We start from the raw sequence: 18533 nt of genomic DNA, 5'->3' as shown, positions 1-18533 counted from the left end.
AAAGAAGAGCCCTGGAACCGAAGGAAGAAAGCGAGTGTGAGCCCTGAGAGGACGTGCCAGTGCAAGCATGCACACAAGCACACCAGAGAGATCCCACTGCCTGCCTAGAAAGGACGTGCTCTCAGTGTATTTATCCCCTCCTATCCCCACCCGCAGGTGGGTGGGGGTGGGAGGGTGGAGTAAATGGTGAAAAAAAAAAACCAGAAAAAAAAGATAAGACATGTGTGGCGGAGGAATAGGGCACTGACCCACCCAAGGGAGGCTATTGTTTGTTGTCTCCACAGGGAAAGAAGGACCAGACTTAAATCCTGTGTTCTGGGACTTCAATGCAGTGTGCCATCATGGAGAGGGGAGTCAGTGGAGAGGCCTGAGGGTTCAGGCCCAATCCCAGGTACATGGACAACTGCCCCTCCCCATAGAAGATTTTACTTTAGAGGACAGCACTGAAGCTGCAGCTTGGGGAGAAAGACAAGTCTGATCAGCGCACACAAGAGCAAATGAATGGGGAGGAAGAGACAGTGGAACACATCCTGGCCCACCAGGTCTGGAAGATGATATCCCTGCTCCGAACAGCCAATGCACAGAGTGGACCATATGGCTGATCCCACTATGAGACAGGACGTCCCTCGCTGACCCATGGCCCTATGGGGGACAACAATGGGGGACTGGCCCGGTCAGACTCCATCACACGTAGGCAAAACACTAAGGGTGTGCAGTAGAGCAACGGGGGAAGCAGAACAGAGAGCTCCCAAGAGAGTGCAAAAGATAGACTTTGGGGCCAGAGAACGGCACCCCGAGGACTCAACTGTAGGACATGCCTAGAGGTCAAAAGTTGGACCTTGATCTACTTACAGGTTTTTCTTTTCATTTTTTATTAACTTATTCTTTTCTTGGTCATTGGTTTTCTTTGTTGTCATCATTATGTTCTCTTTTATTTTGCCTTCCTATGCCTTGTTTTTTGTGCATATTATTATCTCTGCAGATCTATCTAGATAAGATAAGCTGAATGAACTGTCTGGATGGGAAAACAACAGGACTGATGGTTCTGGGGGGACACGGGAGAGAGGGAGGCGGGGGAAAAGGAGGTGGTGTTGACCAACCCAGGGACAAGGGAGCAACAAGTGATCCAAAATTAGTGGCAAGGAGGGTGTGAGAAGTCTGGTAGGGATTCAGCAAGGGCAATGTAACTGAGAGAAATTACTGAAACCCAAATGAAGGCTGAGAATGATAGTGGGACAAGAGGAAAGTAAAAGGAAATAGACGAAAGAACAAGGAGGCAAAGGGCAGTTACAGAGGTCTAAATACAGGCATGTACATGTGTAAATATATTTATATAGGACATATATATATACGGGCATATATTTATAGGCTTAGTATTAAGGCAGCAGGTAGACATTGGGCCTCCACCCAAGTACTTACTCAATGCAAGAACTCTTTGTTTATTAAACTGGCATTTCATGATGCACACTTTCCCAACATGATTGCTGAAGACAAATGGGTGAATAAGCAAATGTGAAGAAAGCTGATGGTGTCCGGCTATCAAAAGATATAGCATCTGGGATCTTAAAGGCTTGCAGGTAAACAAACAGCCATCTAGAGAAACAACAAAGCCCACATGGAAGAGGCCCACCAGCCTGTGTGACCATAAAGTGTAGAAGGGACCAGGTATTAGGCATCAAAGAACAAGAAATCATATCAGTATGTGCCTTCCTGATATGATAACTGAAGACAAATGTATGCATAAGCAAATATGGTGAAGAAAGTTGATGGTGCCTGGCTATCAAAAGGTATAGTGTCTGGGGTCTTACCAAGGCTTGAAGGTAAACAAGCGGCCTTCTAGCTCAGAAGCAACAAAGCCTACATGAAAGCACACCAGCCTGTGTGACCACCATGAGGCGTTGAAAGGATCAGGTATCAGGCATCAAAGAAAAATAATAATAACATTGTAAATGAGGGGGAGTGCAGAGTGGAGACCCAAAGCCATCTGTAGGAAACTAGGCACCCCCTTACAGAAGGGTCACGGGGAGGAGACGAACCAGTCAGGGTGCAGAGTAACAAAGATAAAACATACAACTTTCCACTAGTTCTTAAATGCTTCCGCCCCACCACTATCACGATCCCAATTCTACCTTACAAATCCAGCTAGACCAGAGGATGTACACTGATACAGATAGGAACTGAAAACACAGGAAATCCAGGACAGATGATCTCTTCAGGACCAGTGGTGAGAGTGGCGATACAGAGAGGCTTTAGGGAAGGTGGCGTAGAATGGGGAAACCGATTACAAGGATCTACATATAACCTCCTCCCTGGGGGATGGGCAACAGAAAAGTGGGTGAAGGGAGACGTTGGACAGTGTAAAATATGACAAAATAATAATAATTTATAAATTGTCATGGGTTCATGAAGGAGGGAGAGAGGGAGGAGCAGGGGGGGGAATGAGGAGCTGATATCAAGGGCTCAAGTAGAAAACAAATGTTTTGAGACTGATGATGGCAACAAATGTACAAATGTGCTTGACACAATGGATATATGTATTGACTGTGATAAGAGTTGTACAAGCCCCCAATGATTTTAAAAAAAAAATTTTGCAGTCATTTCTAATAAAAAAAAACTTCTAGACAAACTAGAACTAGATAAAAGTGACTTACAAAGATAGGAAAAAAGGCATTACTATATTTGTTGTAAATAACTTTTAAAATAAGACATTTTTATTTTTATTTTTATCCAACAATTGATAAATCTTTGTAAACATAATTTTTTTTAAAAAACAGAGAAACTCAAACTTCTCCTGCAAAGAAGCCTATTGGCACAATTGTTAAGTGTTCAGCTGTTAACTAAAATGCCAGTGATGCACCCAGCAGCTCCACAGGAGAAAGAATCCGGAGATCTGGTTCCACAAGGACCTATACGGTTGCTATGACTCACAAACATGAAATTCTGAAGCAGTCTTGTCAATTTATACGCCCAGCACTATCAATGAAGACACCAAAATGTTCTGAGTAAAGACTAGTGATCAGGAACTTGCATTTCAAATGATAAAACTCATAAAATTGTCCCAGGAACATACAGAATTAATGACAATATAGACCTTTTAATTTTATAATGATATACATGATTACTCATCCAGAAATAAATAAATAAAGCAAAACTTTAAAAAACATGTGAGAGTTTTAGAGGCAAAGAAATCTAATGAATAACAGCATTTTAATGATTTTAATGCAAATATTGAACATGTAATACATTTTTAAAGCAAACTGTACAATCAGAATGTGCATGTTTCTTATGTTTCACAAATATATATTTTACTTACAGTACATATTACTTATTATTATTATTAACAAAATCCAGAAAGGATGAGACCATTTTGAGTCAGGCAGATTGGTGATTGCTAGAGGCAATACTAAGTTAGAGTACAGGTGGGTGGATGAAATTGCCTGTCTTACTACATATAAGACCTTCACTGGGTTAAGGAAAAGTATAGAAAAAACGTATAAAGTACATCATAATCAACTGATGAATGTTTGTAAAAAATTTTTGAAGGCAGGTAGAAAGTGAATTCAAGGAGGGCAAAGGGTAAAAATATTTCTACAAAAGAACAATGTAAGCCTGTGGACAATAGTCAATTCAGAATTTTTTAACCAGAAAAAATATCTTTCAAATACACAAAATAAGAACTAAAAACAAAACAAAAAGCCTATGTGAATGTGTCAATAGAAAAATGTATTATGAGAAACGTTTAAATAAAGTTTGCAGAGTTATTAAAAAAATACTAAATGAGAACATGGAATTACAGAAAGCAAGAAGAACTAGAATACTAAATATTAGTAACTGGAAAGTTAAAAAGCACCATCTAGGATAAAAAATTAATTATTTGAAAATAAAAACCCACTGGGCAGGCTTAGCAATAGACTGATAAAGAAAAAATAATTTAAAAATTTTCAAACTAATGCATGCAAGACTTATGTACAAACACAAAACAAAACTTATAATATGTGGGTAATTGTTTCCAGAAGGAGAAGAATGAACACAGCAGAAGCTTATTTAACAGTATAGCAGTCAGTTTCATAAACTGCAGAAGATAGCCTTCAGATCAAAGAAGCTCACTGAAAGTCCGGCCCAACAGGATTCAAACGAGGTAACACAAAGTATAGCATACTAAAACGGCTGAAAACCAACAACAAAGAAAAAATCTAAAAATCATTAACAAGGACTGAGGACATGGGTTACATTGAAGTAACAACAATTAAGAATGACTAAAAAACAGAAGCAAAGGAAGCCAGGAGATGAAAGAACAATTTTAAAATAGCAAAAGGGGGTTGAAAATGGGGGCAAAAAGCAATGTTAATGGATCAGTTAATGGAGCAGTGGGGGTAGAGAGTGGGGAGGGAAGGGGTTATCTTCCAATATAAAGACAAAATAAATTCAGACAAATAAAAGAATGATGAAATTCATTTATTACCAGGAGACCTGTTCAGACCAAAGGTAATGATCCTTGACTGAAGCACAGGTTCAGTAGAAATATTCTACAAAACCAAAAACTCATAATCAATACAGAAAAAAAAGACTAAACTTGAAAACAAATGGAAACATGAACCCAATTTTATTCCTAATGAGTATTACAATCACACTGAAAAGGAAAGGCAGGAAAGAAGTACCTAGTGATCTAATCAATGCTAAAACTAGGAACAAATAATCTTGTTGAAGACTACTATATATATGCATGGTCGTAAAGTATTTACCCAGACACACATATAATGCAAAGGTGGTTCGGACACAGTAATTATACAGTGGGAAAAATAGATCATACACCAACTTAGTGACCAAAATTAACATCACCAAGGAGTAGCAGATGGATATGGTATAGCTCTAGATGTGATATTCTAAGAAGTAAACAATATTGCATACATTGTGTTCAGTTGCCAACGCATAATCTAATCATTAAAAAACAACAGAAAAACTCAAAGTATGCAATTTTCTATTAAACAAAGGAGGACATCACTGTTATTAAAGATAAAAAATAGCTACAGCTTTACTGAAAGCTTGCCTATCTCTGACCAATACTAACACATTAAAAAGTAACAAAGTCTTGTGCAGCAGAAAAAGACCTAAATAGAAATCAAATGAAAAAATAAAAAAACATATGAAAAATATAGGAAACATTTATAGCTAACCACATAACATCAAATACAAGTGGACTACATATTCTTCTGCAAACACATATGATGCATGACTAAATAAAAAGACCTAAGTACATAATGCTTACAAAGATTCTTTGAAGTAGATTTTACCAACAGGATTAAAATATACATAGAATATAAATATTAACTATAGGAAACACATGAAGTAAAAATTGCCAGAGGAAGAAATAGACAAATTCTCAATCATAGCTGAGATTTTTAACACATCTCTCTCAATAATCGATAGAAGAAATAAACAACAAAAGGATATAGAAATATTTAACACTATGATGAATACATGTGACTCAATCAACATTTATAAGCATAGTGCCACCATTTACAGATTAAGCATTATTAATACATAAAAACACTAAAACAGACCATTAAAAAGTCTCAATGTGTTGTCATGGATTGAGAACACAAAGCATATTGTATAGCTATAATGACTTTAAATTAGGAATCAGTTTTTTTATAATGATACTTGTGTAAAATATCCCCTAAATGTTATGCTGGGTAACAAGACAGTATTTTGAAAAGACAACATGTCAAAATCTATATAACGCATATGTAGCAGTATTTGTTCTTGCTGTCAACATATTAACGTTTACACTAGGATACACAGAGGGCAAAGTTAGATAAATTTCTCAGCTGTCACCAAATACTCTGAAAGTCTGAGTCAAAGATTTGAGAGCTTAGGACCATTGTCTCAGAAGACATCTAGTAACTGGCATATAACAGAGTCTAAAAAATAAGATGTTCTACATCATATTCTGTTGAGTAACTGCTGGGGTAGCAAATACTTAGCAATGGCCATCTAAGATGCAACTATGAATCTCTCCCCATCCTAAAAAATTTTTTAATCAATTTTTAATAAAAATTCAATATCAAGGAAACCATTAAACTAGAACTAACTAACGGATCAGTGGGAAGCAGCCTCCCCTATCCTGAGACCAGATGAACAAGGTGGTACCTGGCTACCATTACCAACTGCTCTATCCAGAATTAAAACAGATGGCCCTGGACAAAGTGGAAGAAACATATAAAGACCAAATTTCAAAATCATGAAAACAACCAGATATACTGGCCTGATGGAAGAGACGGGTGGAATCCCAAAATTACAGTACTTTAGGCATCTATCACTCTGGAACTGAATCCACTCTTGGGGATTCACTTTTAGTCAAATAACAGGCATATAAAGTGAGCAGGCCCAAGAAACGCATAATCCTTAAAACAATCAACAATGACACCAAATGAGAAGCATTTGTTAAAATCAAAGCTCTAAAGGCAGGCAGAGGTAGGAAAGATAGAAGAATGTACTTACTGCAACTAACACCATAAAACAAAATGTATATAAATTGTTGAATGGGAAACTAATGTGCTCTGTAAAAAATTCACCCCAAATTGTTAGAAAGAAAAAAAACTGGAGGTGGGAGGGGGAGTGAGTTGTGGCTGTGGGGTAGAATGTAAAGCAGTGATTAGGGGAAAATATTAAAGCTTTAAATATATTTCTATATAAAAGAAAGGTCTAAATCAAAGATCTAAATTTCTTTCCATTTTCAAGAAGCTCATATTATACTCCAATGTTGGTTATCTTCATTTGGAGGTGAAGATGAAAATCAAGTAATTTTATCCAGATAAAATTTATGAATGCCAACTATTATGGATTGAATTGTGACCACCCAGTCTCCCAAATATGTACTGTAAATCCTAATCCCTAAACTACAGTTACGATCCGTTAGGAAATGGTTTCTCTTTGTTAATGAGGCAGTATTAGTATAAAATGCATCTTAAATCACTATCTTTTGAAATATAAAATATTATACAACTGGAAAAATGAGATAGGGATGAAACATAAACATCAATAAGGAACAAGCGAAAAGAACTTCCCCCTAAGCCAGTAGAGAAAGTAAGCCCTTCCTTTGAACTAATGCCTGGAATTTGGACTTCTGCATCCTAAATTTGGTTAAAGCCGCCCGTTAGCAGTATTTCTGTTACAGTAGCACTAGATAACCATGACACTAGGAGAAAAATTGTTTTTCAGTAAATATCAGGACCCAAAAGAAAACAATCCAGACAACATCTAGGAGTTGCTAATTCAAAGACAGAAAGCATCCCTTCTCATTCAATTCTTCACTCAAAATAAGCAAATAATCAAGAAGTATAAGACATTTAAGGAAACCTCTGCACAAATCACCAATGCACTAGCTTTGAGCTTCAAATTTACCCTTTGGAATCCACTCTGCAATAACAAGTTAACTGTATAAGCACTGTTATCAGAAAGCTCTGAAAAGGATACGAATGAAGAAGGAGGCTTCTGTCTCCTTTCTGGCATGTTAGGATTTGTTTTCTGACTTTTGTTTCATGATATAATAGCAGAGTTTATAAAGGGAAACGTGCTGATCTGTCCCTACAGCAAACAGGGTGTGCAGTCTTCGTAGCTACAGCAATGCACTAGTGACCATTTACCTACCATGGTAAATAAGTCGGAATCACTTGATAGCATGAGTTTGCTTTGGTTTTTTGACATAGACTTTCTCATTCTTCAAATATCACTCTGAAAACATGTATTATACTCTGCAATCATATTCTACAATGTTGCTTCTTGATATACACCAACTATGAAACAGCTTTGACCCTCACAACCCAGTTTTCTTCTCCACTAGCACACAGGTTCTGCAACCATACTTACCCCAACGTCTGAATTTAACCTCAGGCCAGGGGGACCCCTCTTCCAAGTTTGTCTTTTCCTAAGAAATTTCCATCAACCCTACCGTATACTTAGTGTTATATTTATATTCCTAGACAATATTTTAGTAATTTTTTATTATAAAATTTATCATTTCAAATTACTGTATGACCTCTGACACTTGACTAAACCCAGATACAGACTTGCTCCAAGTGACAGACCTATAAAGATAAGATCAAGGGATATTTTGGTCATGTTCATGGGATTAACCACAAGGCTAAATTTCTTGCCACGGAAATGACATGCTAGTATGCAGTAGCCTCAAAAAATTAATCTATCACTGTAGCTGATTGTGATGCCGTACCAAATGAAGCATGTACCCTGAGACCATGTTGTTGTTAGGCACTATTAAGTTGTTCTATGTACAACAGAACAAAACAATGCTCACTCCTGACCATCCTCACAATTGCTTTGTTTGAGCCATTGTTGCAGCCACTGAGTCAATCCATTTTATCAAAGGTCTTCCTCTTTTTGCTGACTTCTCTTTTACCAAGCACGATATCCTTTCCATAGACTGGTTGCTCCTGATGATATGTCTGAAGTTTGTGAGGTGAAGTCTAGTTAAATAAATGAATAAAATGTGGTTTATATAAACTGGAATATTATACTCAGTTACAGGTACTACTCTGCATACGAGAAATGAAGTTCTATAATCAAAGCATAAAAATGCCATGCTGAATGAAATCAATCAGTCACAGAAGGGCAAATAATGTAACTGTTAGAGGAGACTTGCAAATATATATATAGAATTAAAGTGTATTATCAAGATTACTAGCAAAAGAAATACAAGCTTAGAAAAGAGATTTTATTTAGGAAATATTGAGTTTATGTTAATGGTGGTAGGAAGTTTTGGGAAAGGATAGTAAGAATGTTTGCAGGACTTGAAGAACATAATCAATGTTACTGAACTGTACATGTAGAAACCACTAAGATGGCATGTTTTACTATGCACACTTTCACAACTGTAAAAATTCTTTAAAGCTGTTAAATTGCTTTTCAAGTGACAGTTAACGTTATTTTAACCATTTCCCAGAAAGCCATCATCAACAAGAACTGATAACTAAAAAAAGAAAATACTTTCTGCTACTTGCTAAAAATATGTCAGACTTTGCATCTAAATCATTTAAGTGAGTGATTTTAAGACATTTGCATTTTACAAATCAGCAAATTTCAAAAATTAACTCATTTAATAGTAAAAGAAAAACATAACCAAAAAGGTAGGAATGGATACTCATTATCTTTCCTTACATTTCTACTTTTGCATGGACTAATAGGCAAAGATTTTGTGCAATTTTCAGAACTATGACAGTCATACCAAGCTCTTAAGATATAATAATATAAAAAGAAATGAACCAAGACAGCTGAATTCAGTTATTTAATTACCGTATATACTCAAGTATAAGCAGAGTTGTTTTTTCTTAAAGCAGAGTTTTTCCAGCACATTTTAAATGCAATTTTTGTGGTAAAATTAGGTGCCTCAGCTGATATTCGGGTCGGCGTATACTCGAATATATATGGTAACCTGATAATCTTATTCTAAGTAGTGGTTTATTAGGTAAATTCTCTAATACACACTTATATTAGAAGAAAGAGGCATTATATACCATAGGAATATCTTCCCTTACCCAAAATATAGCCATTTAAAATACTTTCTTTATAGTTTCCCCTTCCAACCATAGCCTAAATTTTAGCATGTCTTCTGGAATTCAATACGATATTTACAAATACAAAATTCAGAATCTGCAAAATCAGAATGTCATTAAGGTCACTGGAAGGTGAGTTCTGAATGAAAACATAGAAACAAATAGAATTAAAATAGTTTATATGACAACATATGATGTCATTATTATAACTGACCGCCCAGCACCTTACCACCACACCAACACACATAAATCTCTCATTGGATTCTATTCATGTAATTTGATTCTCAACAACTGAAAAGCTGGGGAGTTCATGGGTGGCACAGTTAACATGGCAGCTAACTGAAAGATTGATGCTCAAATCCACCCAAAGGTTTCTCAGAAGAAAGACAGGGAAACTACCTCTGGAGAACAGCTACTATGAAACATAATTCTAGGTCAACATGAGTCAAAATGACCCAACAGAAACTGGTATTTGTACTGCTATTAATTACTAATAAGGAATTTTGGAGAAAATATTTATGACTTGTCAAAGACCACAACTGAACAAGTTGTACATGAATATTTGTCTTTTAACAGTCTAGTATTCTTCCAACTATATAATATGGGGGTGGGAGAGTATTTTACAGTTAGCAACCACAGTTCTAAAAGGTCTGCAGGGAATAACCATACAATTTCTCATCTTAATTTTATTCTAACTTCTGAAACAGTAAATCTCTGAAAATAACTTTTTCATCACCATCATCTATAACCATCTGAAAACACAAGGTTCTACTTTTTTACCCTATATTCTAAAATTCCACTGACCTCACGGAATCCATTCTTTCAATTCCTTTAATTAATTTCTTTAACAGATCTGTTTCCCCAATAGTTTTCGCTGAGAACATCTGGAACTAGCGGTTCACTCTAAAATTCTCTTAAGATTTCTAGGTACTTACATATTTGATATAACAAGTTCCCAAACCATCTGGTATGATCTCAAATTCCTATTCATTTAGCACCTTATAAAAAACCAATAAAGCCCTTCTTACTCATTTAGCATGAAAACAATTCTGACTCATAGGGACCATACAAGCCAGAGTAGAACTGCCCTCCTTGGTTTCCAAAGCTGTAAATCTTTAACCTTTTTTTCAGTTGTGAGTTGAGTGGGGGGTTATGTTTCAGATAACTGATTTTGTATTCCACAGTTTAAACTACTTACTAATCCAAACTCCACTAGCTTACCCTCCCCAGAGACTAAATCTTTACAGGATCAAAAAGCCTCATCTTTTTTCCTTGGAGCACCTAGTATGCTAAAACTACAGACTTTGTGGTTACAAGCCCAATGTATAACCAACCCACTAATTCTTCTGTGGGTTTCTGAGATTGTAAATCTTCACAGGAATACAAAGCCACATCTTTTTATCCCAGAGATGCCAGTGGTCTCGAACTGGTGACTGTGGTTAGCAGCCCAATTCACACTGTCTCTCCAGTCTCACCAACAACTTAAAAGAATTTATCTCTTCCTCTATCTAGATTTTGTTTCCTTCTCTATAAATGTTGTTGTTAGGTGTCAGAGTCAGTTCCGATCCAAAGTGCCTCTATGCACAACAATCTGAAACAATGCCCAGTCCTGCACCATCCTCACAATTTTTCCTATGGGCTCAAGCCCATTCTTGCAGCCACTGTGTTGATCTACAGTGTTAAGAACGTTCCTCTTTTCCCATTTCCCACTTACTGAGCGAGCATCTTCTTCAAGGATTTGTCTCTTCTAAAACCTTGTAGAAAGTACATTACTTGAAGAATCACCACCATTGCCTCTAAGGAGTATTCCGATTGTACTTCTTTCAAGATAGGTTTGTTGGTTCTTTTGGGCGTCTATGATACAGTCAAAATTCTCTGCGAGCACAATAACTAAATGTATTGATTCTTCTCCAGTCTTCTTTAGTCATTGTCCAGCTTTCATATGCATATAAATGAATGAAAACCTCATAGCTTGTGTCAGGAGAATCTTATTCTGAGAAGTAACGTCCCTGCTTTTCAACACTCTAAAGAGGTCATGTGCAGCAGATTTAAATGCAATAAAAGTGTCATTTAATCTCTTGAAGTTGCTTCCATGAATATTGATTCTGGATCCACATTAAAGGAAATTTTTGCCAACTTCAATCTTTTTTTCCATTTACCTACTGGTCCAATTGTGAGGATTTTGGTCTTCTTTACAGGAGTTGTAATCCATACTGAAGGGTGCAATTGTCGATTCCATCAGCAAGTAGTACATCAATTCCTCCTCACTTTCAGTAAGCAAGGTTATTATCTGCATATCACAGGTTGTTAAAAGGCCTTCCTCCAATCCTGATGTTGCATTCTTTATATAATCAAGTTTCTGATTATTTTCTCAGCATACAGATTGAAAAGAAGTATGATGAGAGGATACAACCGTGTCTCAAACTTTTCCTGAGTTTAAATTATGTAGTATGGTCTTGTTTTGTTCCCGCAACTGCCTCTTGTTACAAATACAGGTTCTACAAGTTTACTTGGATCCACAATCAATGCTCATGGAAGCAGCAGTCAAGAGATCAAACAATGCATTGCATTAGGTAAAACCCTGTTAAAGTAACACCCTTGCATTAGGTAAAACCCTGTTAAAGAGAGGGGGTAAGCCCTTTTTAAAGTATTGAAATGCAAGAGTGTTACTTTAATGAATAAGGTGCACCAAACTCAAGCTATTGTATTGTCAATCACCTCACGTGCATGTGACAGTTGGACACAGAATAAGGAGGACTGGAATTGTTGCATTTGAATTAAGAAGCTGGTAAAGAACATTCAAAGTACCACATACTTCCAAAAGAACAAACAGATCTGTCTTAGAAGTACAGCTAGAATTCACCTTAAAGGCAAGGATGTTGAATTTGTTTCATGTAGTTTGGACATGTTGTCAGGAGAAACCAGGCCCTGGATAAGAACATCAGCATGGTAGAATGGAGGTATGATGGGCTGACACAGTAGTTACCGTCAATGGGCTCAAACATAAACAATTTTGAGGAGGGTACAGGATCAGGCAGGATTTCGTTATGTTGTCAACAGGGTTGCTACGAATTGGAAGCAACTCAAAGGCACCTAATAAAAACAAAAGCATTACCTAATAGGTACATGACGCTACTAGTATTTCAATGACATGTCAAAATATTCAAAGTTAATTTAACAGTTTCTAATTCTGTAAAAAAAATTTTACTTTCTCCAAAGTAACTATTACCTATCATTTGAAGTTGTACACAGCTCTGAAATTAAATTAGCAGTATACATTTTTTGCTATTAAATAAACTGTATGGTGTAACAAATTCTAGCAAAACAAATGAAATATGAATATCAGTGTTTTAAAAAAAACAATTCCCATATAATCACATTATATCAGAGCAAAAGCAAAACTCAATCAAACCCAAGAAATAATCAGAAGCCTATCAAATAAATTTTCTATTACATTTTTCTCATACAAATATGCCTAACACACTTGCAAATCAATGGTAAAACACAATTCTCTATTTGCTCACTCTTCTTTTTCTAATATGGTTGCAACCTGTAATAAAATAATATACACATAAGCTTGATAAACTGATAATTAAGATGTGAATATAACTAATCCATAGGTTAAAAAAAGGCAGTTTAATAGTTCACCACTTTCTAATGCTTGTACGCAACTTAAGAATAAAGCTTTATGAGACAGTGAGGTGCCACTAAGTTGATTGTGAAGTATCTTGGATTGTGTCCACAAATACCAGCTTAAGATATGCTCAAGATTTTGAAATGTGGCCATGTACCTTAAACGATGAAGGACTTTCAAGGTAATCCTGACGAATCTCTTTAAGAGAGGGCAACAATAGTTGTTATAGATTTATACACTGGTTTCATAAGACACAAATCAGTCTATTATAGTTATAAAGTTAAAGAAATTCCATATGATATTTAATAAAACTCTCCACCAAAGTTTTGTTTTTTTGTTGGTAGTGGTTGTTCCACAATCTGGAACCCAGTCCAAATCCCATGTTTTATTTCTTTTGCATATTTTAAAAAATTTAAATTTTTTATATTAAGAAAATGACACACTATATAGACAATACAACAACAGATTTTGCAGAAGAAAACCTTTAAAATAATGGTGGAAGAATAAACATTTCTCCTTTCTGTGCTGTCTCAGAAAAAAAAAATGTGTTTAGGCTGCTCAAATAAGATTTCTTTTTGAGGAAAGTAAAAGGAAACAGAGGAAAGAGCTGGGAGGAAAAGGGCATTTACGGTGGTCTAAATAAAGGCATGTACGTATATAAATATATTTATATGAAGACGGGGAAATAGATTTATGTGCATATATTTATAGGTTTAGTATTAAGGTAGCAGATGGACATTGGCCCTCCACTCAAGTACTCCCAAATGTTGTTCTATTAAACTGGCATTCCATGATGCTCACCTTCCCGACACGATCGATTGATCGCTGAAGACAAATGGGTGCATAAGCGAACATGGTGAAGAAAGAAAGCTGATGGTGCCAGCTATCAAAAGATATAGCATATGGGGTCTTAAAGGCTTGAAGGTAAACAAGTGGCCATCTAGCTCAGAAGCAACAATGCCCACATGGAAGCAGCACAGCAGCCTGCATGGTCACGAGGTGCCGAAGGGATTAGTTATCAGGCATCAAAGAACAAAAAATCATATCATTGTGTGCTAACCTCCCCTATTCGATCACTGAAGACAAATGAGTGTATAAGCAAATGTGGGAAAGAAAGCTGATGGTGCCCGGCTATCAACAGATATAGTAACTCGGGTCTTAAAGGCGTGAAGGTAAACAAGCGGATATCTAGCTGAGAAGCAACAAAGCCCACATGAAAGAAGCATACCAGCCTGTGCAATCAAGAGGTGTCAAAGGGATCAGGTATAAGGCATCATCAGAACAAAAAATTTTACCACAGTGAATGATGTGGGGAGTGCAGAGTGGAGACCCAAAGCCCATCTGTAGACAACTGGACATCCCCTTACGGAAGGGTTGTGGGAAGGAGATGACTCCGTCAGAGTGTAGTGCAGCAACGATGAACCATACAACTTGCCTCTAGTTCCTAAATGCTTCCTCCCTCCCACCCCCACTATCATGCTAGAACAGAGGATGTACACTGGTACAGATAGGAACTGGAAACACAGGGAATCCAGGGCAGATGATCCCTTCAGGGCCAGTGGTGAGTGTGGCGATACCGGGAGGGTGGAGGGAGGGTGGGGTAGAGGGTGAACCAATTATAAGGATTTACATATAACCTCCTCTCTGCAGGGCAGACAACAGAAAAGTGGGTGAAGGGAGACGTTGGACCGTGTAAGACTTGACAAAATAATAATTTATACACTATCAAGCATTCATGAGGAAGAGGGGAGTGGGGAGGGAGGGGGGAAAATGAGGAGCTGATGCCAGGGACTTAGGTGGAGAGCAAATGTTTTGAGAATGATGATGGTAACGAATGTACAAACGTGCTTTATACAATTGATATATGTATGAATTGTGATAAGAGTTGTAAGGCTCCAATAAAATGATTTTTTTAAAATTTCTTTTTAAGTGAGAAACATGTGGCGATGGTATAGTTATACTGACAGTAAATATGGATATTATATAAGTCCAAATAAATCCAAATTTTATTCTCATCCAGATCACAAATACTAGTTTTATGGTATTAGGATAATGACAATCTTTTTATGTGCAATAAGCTTGAGTTAAAAAAAGATCTTATATCCAAGACAGAAAAGCACTATTTTCCATTAAAAATCCATTTGGATTTCCAAAGATATTCCATTATTCTGAGATTTACAGAGAATATCATCTTAACATTTTAGGTTACAAATCAGAGAACATGTTGTGGCAGCATGTTTTTTAATCGTTTAACTGACCTTTTGCTTTCTTCATGAATGATGCTCTTGATGTCACCTCACAGCTCATCTGGTCTTCTTATCATTAGTGTTCAGTGCAGCCAGTATGTTCTTGAGTTGTTCTGGAAATTCAGGTTGGATATACTGAAAGTCATATTCTGGCTCTTACAGATTTGTTTTCATTTTCTTGAGCTTCAACCTGAACTCACATATTTTTTATCTGTTCAACGTGGCCACTGGCCTGGTTTTGGCTGCTGCTATTGAGCTTCTCCGTCAGCTCTAACAATATGTAGTCAGTTTGATTTCTGAGAACTCCACCTGGAGATTTCTGGATTGCACCAGAAGAAGTCCTTTTATGTTGGTGCAAAAAGTTATTTGTGATGTGATGAGGTCTTTAGTCTTGCAAAATTATATCTGAAATCTTGTTTCATTTCTTTCGCCAAGATCATATTTTCCAACGAAGTTTTCCTTCCAAAGAGGCAGATACCACAGATCTTGTTTGCTTAAAATCTAACATGTTATCATTTGCTTTCCTTTTTGACGCATTTTTAATTTATTGTATTTTCTATTATGCTTTCTCTTGGATTCATGTTTTTGTTTTATTTTGGTGGTGTTGGGGCAGGGGTGTTTAGGATTTTCTTTACATGATATTCAAGATAGGTAATTCTCACAGACAGTAACTAGATTTATAGTTCCTGAGGATTATGGAAGAGGAGGTTGGAAGGTAATTGGGAAGCTAGTAATAATGGGTACAAGAATAAAGAAAATGTTCTGAAATTAATTGTATTCACTGTGTACAACTCTTTTTAATATGTTTAAACCACCACATTTTAAGGAACATAAATCATATGCCAATAAGTGTTAAGTAATAAAATGAAAAGTCAACTCCATCAGCATGCTCCCCAAAAAAAGCTATCTTAGAAGCAGAAAACAGAGGATCTCATTATGATTAAAAAATAGAGCTAGGCATGGAACTTCTCCTTTAGATCTCAAGATTGCTGCAAACTGAATATCCATTGTCCAAGAGGCAAAGGGCAACTCCGTTACCCAAATTGTGGCAGAGAAGTGGTGGCAATAGAGGCAGCAACACCAAGAGCAGCAGATTTCTGGCTCACAGAGTATTGTTGCTTGCTCTTGGGCAAGAGACTCATTGTGGAGTGGGATGCCTCCAGGTACTTAATTAAGGGAGTTAGCTCCATGGAGCTGGAACTGAATACCTTGAGGCTGAGGCTTATGGCATAGTAGTGTGTCCTTTGGGCATTTATCAGCAGCACTAAAAGAACTTGCAATATTCCCCAAGCAAGGAAGAGACCAAAGAGCCAAGAAAAGCTGAGAAGAGGTGCACTTGACCAGAAGAACGGTATCTTGATCATTTCTGACCCTGATTTGTAACCTGCTAACTTCCCTAATAAATCTCATAATGATAAGGTCTGTGAGATTTGTATGGCCACTGCAATGAATTTTTGAACCCAGCAGAGAAGTGAAGAGATCCAGGATGCTTATTGTCAGAATTGGTAAAGAGAGTGAAAACAAGTCTAAATTTCATCACAAAGGAATTTGAGGTGATGTTGAGTTTCATACTCCTTTACTCTTGTGAAAAAGTAGAGCTGAGCGCTGCCCTTACCTTATACTTACACACTGCCAATAACAATGGCCTCAGGATCTTTACAATGAGAATCCTGAGGTTGGTTGTCAACTGTTTGGAGGTGGTAGTAAATTTCTTATCCACAAAGAAATAGCAGCAAGGCCTCACACAGCAGAATACTGAGATTGCTACAGTTCTGGAAGAATAACACATTCCTAGTCCTCCTCTCAAAATAGTTAGGAATGCCAACCTCACCCACAGTCTTCTGTGAGGTTTCTTCTACGGCATGAAATAGATTATTATGTGGTGGGATACATGAAATACACAACAGCTATGTACTTGAAATGTAGCAGTCAAAAGCTCACCTGTTCGATCTGAGAGTGTCCTGACAGTGATGTTTAGTAACAAGTTTATATTTAGACCTGGTCTTTGGTATCCAAATCATATATGTCCATCAAGTTCACTAACCAGCACATGAGTATCTGGTTACACTGGTGGTCCTTTAAATATATGTCATAGTTAGCTCTGCTCTCTTCTTCCTCCCAGGCCCTAGCACGGTAAACTAGTTTTGGGGACACATGAACTGTGATGTGACTATCTCCATCAATAGTACCAAAAGGCTCAGACTCAATGACGATCTGACCAGAAAAATGAAAAATGGACAGGTCAAAAAGATATAGTAAGAGAGCTTAGAGCATAGTGAATGGCGTTTGAGTGAGAGTATACAACTGTGTTGTCTGGCAGCTACTTCCTTTCATGAATGTAAAATCATTTTTTGGAAACATCAAAAGGTTCAGTTCTTAAAGTTAATGATTATGTATACTTTATTATAAAAATACAACTATGGAGAGAGGGGAGGGGGAACTGATAACAATAACCCCCCTTGAGGGGAAAGAACAGAGATGTGGATAAAGGGACACATTGGAAGGTGTAAGATATGAAAGCTTATTTTATTTTTTTAATTTTACTTTTATTTTATTGAGGGCTCTTATAGCTCTTATCACAATCCATACATTGATCCATTTTGTAAAACACATGTTTACATATGTTATCATCTTTTTCAAAACATTTTCTTTCTACTTGAGTCCCTTGTATCACCTCCCCCTTTCCCCCTTTCCTCCCTCTCCCATCAGCCCTCCCCCAAACAATCTACAAATTATTCTGGTTTTTTTCTCCATGTTTTACACCAACTACTGTCCCATTTCACCCACCCTTCTGCTTTCAGTCACACTAGGGCGGTGGCCACACAACCAATCATTGTGATCAGTCCCTCCCCTGTCCCACTACCCACCCCCCCTCCTTACCCTCCTAGTATCGCTGCTCCACTTATTGGTCCTGGGTGGTTTATCTGTTCTGGATTCCTTGTGTTGATATGAAAGATTATTAAGGATACACCAGGGTGGTGGTGGCGGGGGTGGTGGGGAATAAAGAGGAATTGAGATCAATGAGTTCAAGTAGAGAGAAAATGTTTTCAAAGGAATGGCAACATCTGTACAATTTTCCTTGAT

At 37.0% G+C, this 18533-nt stretch overlaps 1 protein-coding gene across 1 annotated transcript in view; it reads right to left on the bottom strand.

Moving 5' to 3' along the window:
• The window catches only part of STAG1 (stromal antigen 1), a 296042-nt gene that overhangs the window by 211750 nt on the left and 65759 nt on the right, over window positions 1-18533 (bottom strand). The gene's annotated exons all lie outside the window — the stretch shown is intronic.

This window comes from Echinops telfairi, unplaced genomic scaffold, assembly GCF_000313985.2.
Source record: "Echinops telfairi isolate 266 unplaced genomic scaffold, ASM31398v2 ScPeMD7_16;HRSCAF=60, whole genome shotgun sequence".
In the NCBI taxonomy this organism is placed as follows: Eukaryota; Metazoa; Chordata; class Mammalia; order Afrosoricida; family Tenrecidae; genus Echinops; species Echinops telfairi.
This window is presented reverse-complemented; position numbering and strand designations above follow the sequence as displayed.